Below are 9778 nucleotides of genomic sequence, written 5' to 3'. Positions count from 1 at the left end.
TCACCAAACAGCTCCATAGTCACATACACAGCAAAGGAGAGATGTTGTTTACACCTAGTGATGTCAGTGGTATTGAGTGACATCACAGCACAGTGCTAAGGCTCCTGGGCCTGGACACAGCAGCGGCTGCAATATCTCAACGGAGAATACGTTTATATCTATGTGTGTGTGTGCGCATATATATATATATATATATATATATATATATATATTTCTCCGCCGAAATCACTTTTAAACCCATTTCCACCTTTTTTTCCCTTCTCTTCCTCTTACTTTTTTTTCACGTTTTTTTACGTTTTTCTCCTTTTCGCCTCTTTTCTGGGCGTATTATTCTTCTTTTTCTTCTTTTTTTTCGTCTAATGCATACCCCATCAGTGCAGCAATGCTTATTCAATACCGCCAGCAGATGGAGACACTGGGGGATAATTTTCTAAGGATTTATACTGATTTTTCCTGTCTGAATTTGTTGCACAGAAAGTTGCAGGCCAAATATGTGTGACATTTCTGCGACTTTAGCTTCTAGAGCATTTTTACAACATTATACATAGGTGCTGAATACATAAAAAGCGACTGTTCAGCGACAGACAAGTCGCATCGGCTGAAAGTAGGCCAGAATGTCAGTCCATGTTGGAGCAGGTTTAGATACAGTCTAAAGCATAGATCTCAAAGTCTGTGCACAGAATTTAGCAAGGGCCTCGCACCTTCTGATGCATCAGGTAGGTGCACAATAGCATAGCCTAACCCTCTGTACTTTGGTCTATATTGATGCGGGACATAGACAGCCAGCTGATGACCAATCCATTAGTGCAATGGATGGCTGGAAGCATTTGTCTTTGCCTTTGCAATACCACAGAAGCAATGCATGGTCAATGTACAGCAATGACACACCTGTGTGAACAGCCAGGAGACCCCCCCCCCCCCATGTTATGTTACATAGTTACATAGTTAGTACGGTCGAAAAAAGACATATGTCCATCACGTTCAACCAGGGAATTAAGGGGTAGGGGTGTGGCGCGATATTGGGGAAGGGATGAGATTTTATATTTCTTCATAAGCATTAATCTTATTTTGTCAATTAGGAACATTCAGCACCCACCCGCTATCAAGGCAGCTGCCTATCATGTCATGCCCTACCTGCACAGGTGTGCTGGCTACTCAAATGATCCAATTAAGGAGGCCATTTAGTCAGCAGCAGCAGAAGTCCTGTGCCTGGACGCTCCAACAGGGGCCAGACACAAGCAGAAGCAGAAGCAGCAGAAGCAGCAGCAGCACCACCTTTTGTTTTTTGGCTGCAGCAGCAGCAAGGCCCACAGGGCTGGCTAGCTGGCTAGCCAGCAAGCAGGTAGCAATGAAAGTAGGAATCTTTCTTTTTAACCCTGTAAGGGGGTGGTGCACTGTACCCGAAGATACTGCCATATCGGGTCAATGCATAGGGCGACGGAAGCAAGCTTCGAAATCGGCCCCCGTTCTCAAAAATCCATTTAATATATGGTCCCCAGATAGGGGACGTATCAGATATTAAACTGATAAGAACAGATACTACACTTGATCTTAGCCAAAAGGCCGAGAAGCGATAACCGTGAAAGGGGCGGGCCCAACAAGGTCCCCTTCATGGGCACTATCACTGCTTGCTGTCAGGGAGGCTGCCAGACAATTTTCCATGCACACTCTGGGCTGGGGGGCAGTCAACCACCAGTACACACAGCAGAACCTAAACCCATACCATTATTGCTAAGCAGCAAGACAGGGGCCCATTGCACTCCCACGGGGCCTTTTTAAATGCAATCCATAACCCGGATTTGCCAGGAACCCTTCTTACTCCTCCTACTTGCATGTGACACTGGGCTTAGGATCTGCATAGGAAACACACACACAAGCACACACCTACCTTTGTTGCCTGCAGATGCCTCCTTGGCTGTCCCCAAACGGTATCAAACCAACACCCACGGGAAGCTGTAAGCATAGAGGACATGCCTGCACCCCATTGGACTTACCTGTGTGGGTTAAATCCGGGTTATTTGACAACCTATGGCGGTGATGGTTCTGCTCAGGCAGAGCAGTGCTGATGCTCCTCATAAAGCTGTCGCTGCTGTGAAGGTTCTAGGTGACATCACAAATCCCTTTGGTTACATACACAACAAAGCTGGGTTGTTGTTGTTTACACTCTGCAAGGCCTGTGGAAGTGAGTGACATCATAGCACTGTAGTTCTGAGGGTTCAAGATGGATGCAACAATCTCCTGTTGCTTCTATGAAGGCCGTAATAGACGACATCACCAAACAGCTCCATAGTCACATACACAGCAAAGGAGAGATGTTGTTTACACCTAGTGATGTCAGTGGTATTGAGTGACATCACAGCACAGTGCTAAGGCTCCTGGGCCTGGACACAGCAGCGGCTGCAATATCTCAACGGAGAATACGTTTATATCTATGTGTGTGTGTGCGCATATATATATATATATATATATATATATATATATATTTCTCCGCCGAAATCACTTTTAAACCCATTTCCACCTTTTTTTCCCTTCTCTTCCTCTTACTTTTTTTTCACGTTTTTTTACGTTTTTCTCCTTTTCGCCTCTTTTCTGGGCGTATTATTCTTCTTTTTCTTCTTTTTTTTCGTCTAATGCATACCCCATCAGTGCAGCAATGCTTATTCAATACCGCCAGCAGATGGAGACACTGGGGGATAATTTTCTAAGGATTTATACTGATTTTTCCTGTCTGAATTTGTCGCACAGAAAGTTGCAGGCCAAATATGTGTGACATTTCTGCGACTTTAGCTTCTAGAGCATTTTTACAACATTATACATAGGTGCTGAATACATAAAAAGCGACTGTTCAGCGACAGACAAGTCGCATCGGCTGAAAGTAGGCCAGAATGTCAGTCCATGTTGGAGCAGGTTTAGATACAGTCTAAAGCATAGATCTCAAAGTCTGTGCACAGAATTTAGCAAGGGCCTCGCACCTTCTGATGCATCAGGTAGGTGCACAATAGCATAGCCTAACCCTCTGTACTTTGGTCTATATTGATGCGGGACATAGACAGCCAGCTGATGACCAATCCATTAGTGCAATGGATGGCTGGAAGCATTTGTCTTTGCCTTTGCAATACCACAGAAGCAATGCATGGTCAATGTACAGCAATGACACACCTGTGTGAACAGCCAGGAGACCCCCCCCCCCCCCCCCCCCATGTTATGTTACATAGTTACATAGTTAGTACGGTCGAAAAAAGACATATGTCCATCACGTTCAACCAGGGAATTAAGGGGTAGGGGTGTGGCGCGATATTGGGGAAGGGATGAGATTTTATATTTCTTCATAAGCATTAATCTTATTTTGTCAATTAGGAACATTCAGCACCCACCCGCTATCAAGGCAGCTGCCTATCATGTCATGCCCTACCTGCACAGGTGTGCTGGCTACTCAAATGATCCAATTAAGGAGGCCATTTAGTCAGCAGCAGCAGAAGTCCTGTGCCTGGACGCTCCAACAGGGGCCAGACACAAGCAGAAGCAGAAGCAGCAGAAGCAGCAGCAGCACCACCTTTTGTTTTTTGGCTGCAGCAGCAGCAAGGCCCACAGGGCTGGCTAGCTGGCTAGCCAGCAAGCAGGTAGCAATGAAAGTAGGAATCTTTCTTTTTAACCCTGTAAGGGGGTGGTGCACTGTACCCGAAGATACTGCCATATCGGGTCAATGCATAGGGCGACGGAAGCAAGCTTCGAAATCGGCCCCCGTTCTCAAAAATCCATTTAATATATGGTCCCCAGATAGGGGACGTATCAGATATTAAACTGATAAGAACAGATACTACACTTGATCTTAGCCAAAAGGCCGAGAAGCGATAACCGTGAAAGGGGCGGGCCCAACAAGGTCCCCTTCATGGGCACTATCACTGCTTGCTGTCAGGGAGGCTGCCAGACAATTTTCCATGCACACTCTGGGCTGGGGGGCAGTCAACCACCAGTACACACAGCAGAACCTAAACCCATACCATTATTGCTAAGCAGCAAGACAGGGGCCCATTGCACTCCCACGGGGCCTTTTTAAATGCAATCCATAACCCGGATTTGCCAGGAACCCTTCTTACTCCTCCTACTTGCATGTGACACTGGGCTTAGGATCTGCATAGGAAACACACACACAAGCACACACCTACCTTTGTTGCCTGCAGATGCCTCCTTGGCTGTCCCCAAACGGTATCAAACCAACACCCACGGGAAGCTGTAAGCATAGAGGACATGCCTGCACCCCATTGGACTTACCTGTGTGGGTTAAATCCGGGTTATTTGACAACCTATGGCGGTGATGGTTCTGCTCAGGCAGAGCAGTGCTGATGCTCCTCATAAAGCTGTCGCTGCTGTGAAGGTTCTAGGTGACATCACAAATCCCTTTGGTTACATACACAACAAAGCTGGGTTGTTGTTGTTTACACTCTGCAAGGCCTGTGGAAGTGAGTGACATCATAGCACTGTAGTTCTGAGGGTTCAAGATGGATGCAACAATCTCCTGTTGCTTCTATGAAGGCCGTAATAGACGACATCACCAAACAGCTCCATAGTCACATACACAGCAAAGGAGAGATGTTGTTTACACCTAGTGATGTCAGTGGTATTGAGTGACATCACAGCACAGTGCTAAGGCTCCTGGGCCTGGACACAGCAGCGGCTGCAATATCTCAACGGAGAATACGTTTATATCTATGTGTGTGTGTGCGCATATATATATATATATATATATATATATATATATATATATATATATATTTCTCCGCCGAAATCACTTTTAAACCCATTTCCACCTTTTTTTCCCTTCTCTTCCTCTTACTTTTTTTTCACGTTTTTTTACGTTTTTCTCCTTTTCGCCTCTTTTCTGGGCGTATTATTCTTCTTTTTCTTCTTTTTTTTCGTCTAATGCATACCCCATCAGTGCAGCAATGCTTATTCAATACCGCCAGCAGATGGAGACACTGGGGGATAATTTTCTAAGGATTTATACTGATTTTTCCTGTCTGAATTTGTCGCACAGAAAGTTGCAGGCCAAATATGTGTGACATTTCTGCGACTTTAGCTTCTAGAGCATTTTTACAACATTATACATAGGTGCTGAATACATAAAAAGCGACTGTTCAGCGACAGACAAGTCGCATCGGCTGAAAGTAGGCCAGAATGTCAGTCCATGTTGGAGCAGGTTTAGATACAGTCTAAAGCATAGATCTCAAAGTCTGTGCACAGAATTTAGCAAGGGCCTCGCACCTTCTGATGCATCAGGTAGGTGCACAATAGCATAGCCTAACCCTCTGTACTTTGGTCTATATTGATGCGGGACATAGACAGCCAGCTGATGACCAATCCATTTGTGCAATGGATGGCTGGAAGCATTTGTCTTTGCCTTTGCAATACCACAGAAGCAATGCATGGTCAATGTACAGCAATGACACACCTGTGTGAACAGCCAGGAGACCCCCCCCCCCCCCCCCTCCCCCCCATGTTATGTTACATAGTTACATAGTTAGTACGGTCGAAAAAAGACATATGTCCATCACGTTCAACCAGGGAATTAAGGGGTAGGGGTGTGGCGCGATATTGGGGAAGGGATGAGATTTTATATTTCTTCATAAGCATTAATCTTATTTTGTCAATTAGGAACATTCAGCACCCACCCGCTATCAAGGCAGCTGCCTATCATGTCATGCCCTACCTGCACAGGTGTGCTGGCTACTCAAATGATCCAATTAAGGAGGCCATTTAGTCAGCAGCAGCAGAAGTCCTGTGCCTGGACGCTCCAACAGGGGCCAGACACAAGCAGAAGCAGAAGCAGCAGAAGCAGCAGCAGCACCACCTTTTGTTTTTTGGCTGCAGCAGCAGCAAGGCCCACAGGGCTGGCTAGCTGGCTAGCCAGCAAGCAGGTAGCAATGAAAGTAGGAATCTTTCTTTTTAACCCTGTAAGGGGGTGGTGCACTGTACCCGAAGATACTGCCATATCGGGTCAATGCATAGGGCGACGGAAGCAAGCTTCGAAATCGGCCCCCGTTCTCAAAAATCCATTTAATATATGGTCCCCAGATAGGGGACGTATCAGATATTAAACTGATAAGAACAGATTTTTTTAAGTTGCCCTCAGAACTCACTCAGAGTTCCAAGATCTTATTTGAAACTCAATTATTGTGTTCATCCTTGGGTAACATAATTTAATTTCTTTTCTTAAACACCAAATGAAATAAAAAGAAACATTTTAAAATCAATACATAAAGAAAAAACTCATAAAATAACTAAACCATACCTTACTTTCTAATTAACAAATCTCCATTAGAAAGTCATTCCCTTCCTCCAAGCATACACCGTTAGGAAATCAATCAAACCTAGACTGATATTCCCTCTAGTCACATCACTCTTGGCTTGAGATGCCAACCAGGCTGGAATTTTATACGCTTCAATGAAACGATTCATATCCGCCTTAAAAGAAAAATAAACTTTGTCCCGCACCTCCTCCTCCCGTGACTTAAATCTTGCTTTTAGCTCAATCATTTCTTTATCAAATGTCCGTCTTTCTGTTTCTGACAGATTCTCCAATAAACTTCCAAGCACACCACCATATTGTGACGGCACAAACTCTTCCACCTCTTTCTTTTTCTTCTGTTCCGCTGCTCTTCTTATTGGAACCTGTTCTAGCTCAGGCTCTTTTGCTTCAACTACTTCCTCTCGGCTTCTTTTAACCGCCTCTTTTTTCCCAACCTTTTTCTTGGGACAAGAGCCAAGAAGATGGCCCTCATTCCCACACAGATGGCACTTCTTCTTCTTCTCACAATTCTCCGCCTCATGACCTTCTTCTTGGCACTTGAAGCACCACAGGAATGTACATACGTCCTTACTATGGCCATACTGCTTACACTTACGGCAAAACTCTTGCATGCCGGAGAAAAACAAGTCACCGTTTACCGTTCCAATTTTAAACCGCCCTGGCGGGACTATTAGCTTACCATCCACCGTTTCTTTAAATTTTACTTCAAACTTCCATTTGGTAGTCCATAATCCAAACTGGTTCAAAATCTTACCTTTGGGCAATACATTATCACAAAATCTTAACAGGAAAGTAACAATGTCTTCTTCTGGTGTATATGGGCTGTACATTCTTACAGTCACCAGTCTTTCTCTGCGAGGGAAGTGTGGAATTATCCCCACTCCTTCCAGGACCGAACTTCCTTTCCTTTGCTGAAAACGGCTCCAGAATACATCATAGTCCTCTTCTGACATAAGCACAACATCATAGTATCCACTCTTTGGAAATTCCAGCATGGAAAGAATTTGTTCCTTCCTGATCTCCAAGAGCTTGAACAAAACATCCTCGACCACGAATACCAGGCCTCTCTCCTTTTTCCGCACATCCTGCAAGGAAATCCGCACTCCATTCCGTAATCTTGCGAAGGATGGTACACCTTCAGAAGCAGATCCACGATCTTCAGCCATCTCCAAGGTATCCAGGCACCTCCCCCACGCAAGCAGGTAGGTGGGTGTGGATCGCCTCCCGTTGTCTGGGGACTAGGCCGGCTCCCTAATAGCAGCAGGGGGGTGAAGTCCCTCCGTTAAGAAGGACGATCCCCCCAGGCAAAGGAGCCGGGTACCCCAGACACCCTCTGGCCAGACCAAGTGAGCAGAACTACACTTGATCTTAGCCAAAAGGCCGAGAAGCGATAACCGTGAAAGGGGCGGGCCCAACAAGGTCCCCTTCATGGGCACTATCACTGCTTGCTGTCAGGGAGGCTGCCAGACAATTTTCCATGCACACTCTGGGCTGGGGGGCAGTCAACCACCAGTACACACAGCAGAACCTAAACCCATACCATTATTGCTAAGCAGCAAGACAGGGGCCCATTGCACTCCCACGGGGCCTTTTTAAATGCAATCCATAACCCGGATTTGCCAGGAACCCTTCTTACTCCTCCTACTTGCATGTGACACTGGGCTTAGGATCTGCATAGGAAACACACACACAAGCACACACCTACCTTTGTTGCCTGCAGATGCCTCCTTGGCTGTCCCCAAACGGTATCAAACCAACACCCACGGGAAGCTGTAAGCATAGAGGACATGCCTGCACCCCATTGGACTTACCTGTGTGGGTTAAATCCGGGTTATTTGACAACCTATGGCGGTGATGGTTCTGCTCAGGCAGAGCAGTGCTGATGCTCCTCATAAAGCTGTCGCTGCTGTGAAGGTTCTAGGTGACATCACAAATCCCTTTGGTTACATACACAACAAAGCTGGGTTGTTGTTGTTTACACTCTGCAAGGCCTGTGGAAGTGAGTGACATCATAGCACTGTAGTTCTGAGGGTTCAAGATGGATGCAACAATCTCCTGTTGCTTCTATGAAGGCCGTAATAGACGACATCACCAAACAGCTCCATAGTCACATACACAGCAAAGGAGAGATGTTGTTTACACCTAGTGATGTCAGTGGTATTGAGTGACATCACAGCACAGTGCTAAGGCTCCTGGGCCTGGACACAGCAGCGGCTGCAATATCTCAACGGAGAATACGTTTATATCTATGTGTGTGTGTGCGCATATATATATATATATATATATATATATATATATATTTCTCCGCCGAAATCACTTTTAAACCCATTTCCACCTTTTTTTCCCTTCTCTTCCTCTTACTTTTTTTTCACGTTTTTTTACGTTTTTCTCCTTTTCGCCTCTTTTCTGGGCGTATTATTCTTCTTTTTCTTCTTTTTTTTCGTCTAATGCATACCCCATCAGTGCAGCAATGCTTATTCAATACCGCCAGCAGATGGAGACACTGGGGGATAATTTTCTAAGGATTTATACTGATTTTTCCTGTCTGAATTTGTTGCACAGAAAGTTGCAGGCCAAATATGTGTGACATTTCTGCGACTTTAGCTTCTAGAGCATTTTTACAACATTATACATAGGTGCTGAATACATAAAAAGCGACTGTTCAGCGACAGACAAGTCGCATCGGCTGAAAGTAGGCCAGAATGTCAGTCCATGTTGGAGCAGGTTTAGATACAGTCTAAAGCATAGATCTCAAAGTCTGTGCACAGAATTTAGCAAGGGCCTCGCACCTTCTGATGCATCAGGTAGGTGCACAATAGCATAGCCTAACCCTCTGTACTTTGGTCTATATTGATGCGGGACATAGACAGCCAGCTGATGACCAATCCATTAGTGCAATGGATGGCTGGAAGCATTTGTCTTTGCCTTTGCAATACCACAGAAGCAATGCATGGTCAATGTACAGCAATGACACACCTGTGTGAACAGCCAGGAGACCCCCCCCCCCCATGTTATGTTACATAGTTACATAGTTAGTACGGTCGAAAAAAGACATATGTCCATCACGTTCAACCAGGGAATTAAGGGGTAGGGGTGTGGCGCGATATTGGGGAAGGGATGAGATTTTATATTTCTTCATAAGCATTAATCTTATTTTGTCAATTAGGAACATTCAGCACCCACCCGCTATCAAGGCAGCTGCCTATCATGTCATGCCCTACCTGCACAGGTGTGCTGGCTACTCAAATGATCCAATTAAGGAGGCCATTTAGTCAGCAGCAGCAGAAGTCCTGTGCCTGGACGCTCCAACAGGGGCCAGACACAAGCAGAAGCAGAAGCAGCAGAAGCAGCAGCAGCACCACCTTTTGTTTTTTGGCTGCAGCAGCAGCAAGGCCCACAGGGCTGGCTAGCTGGCTAGCCAGCAAGCAGGTAGCAATGAAAGTAGGAATCTTTCTTTTTAACCCTGTAAGG

General features: G+C 45.6%; 3 non-coding genes across 3 annotated transcripts; all 3 read right to left on the bottom strand.

The window, feature by feature from the left end:
- Positions 1 to 1384: 1384 nt before the first annotated feature.
- Positions 1385 to 1575, bottom strand: LOC130313810 (U2 spliceosomal RNA). The gene has a single exon (XR_008861668.1). It is a non-coding gene; the product is annotated as a U2 spliceosomal RNA (small nuclear RNA).
- Positions 1576 to 3662: 2087 nt separating this feature from the next.
- On the bottom strand, positions 3663 to 3853 carry LOC130313809 (U2 spliceosomal RNA). Its single transcript, XR_008861667.1, has one exon. It is a non-coding gene; the product is annotated as a U2 spliceosomal RNA (small nuclear RNA).
- A 2104-nt stretch (positions 3854 to 5957) lies between these two features.
- LOC130313815 (U2 spliceosomal RNA) lies at positions 5958 to 6157 on the bottom strand. The gene has a single exon (XR_008861673.1). It is a non-coding gene; the product is annotated as a U2 spliceosomal RNA (small nuclear RNA).
- Positions 6158 to 9778: the final 3621 nt, after the last annotated feature.

The sequence above is a fragment of the Hyla sarda genome, unplaced genomic scaffold, assembly GCF_029499605.1.
Source record: "Hyla sarda isolate aHylSar1 unplaced genomic scaffold, aHylSar1.hap1 scaffold_1783, whole genome shotgun sequence".
NCBI classification, from domain to species: Eukaryota; Metazoa; Chordata; class Amphibia; order Anura; family Hylidae; genus Hyla; species Hyla sarda.
This window is presented reverse-complemented; position numbering and strand designations above follow the sequence as displayed.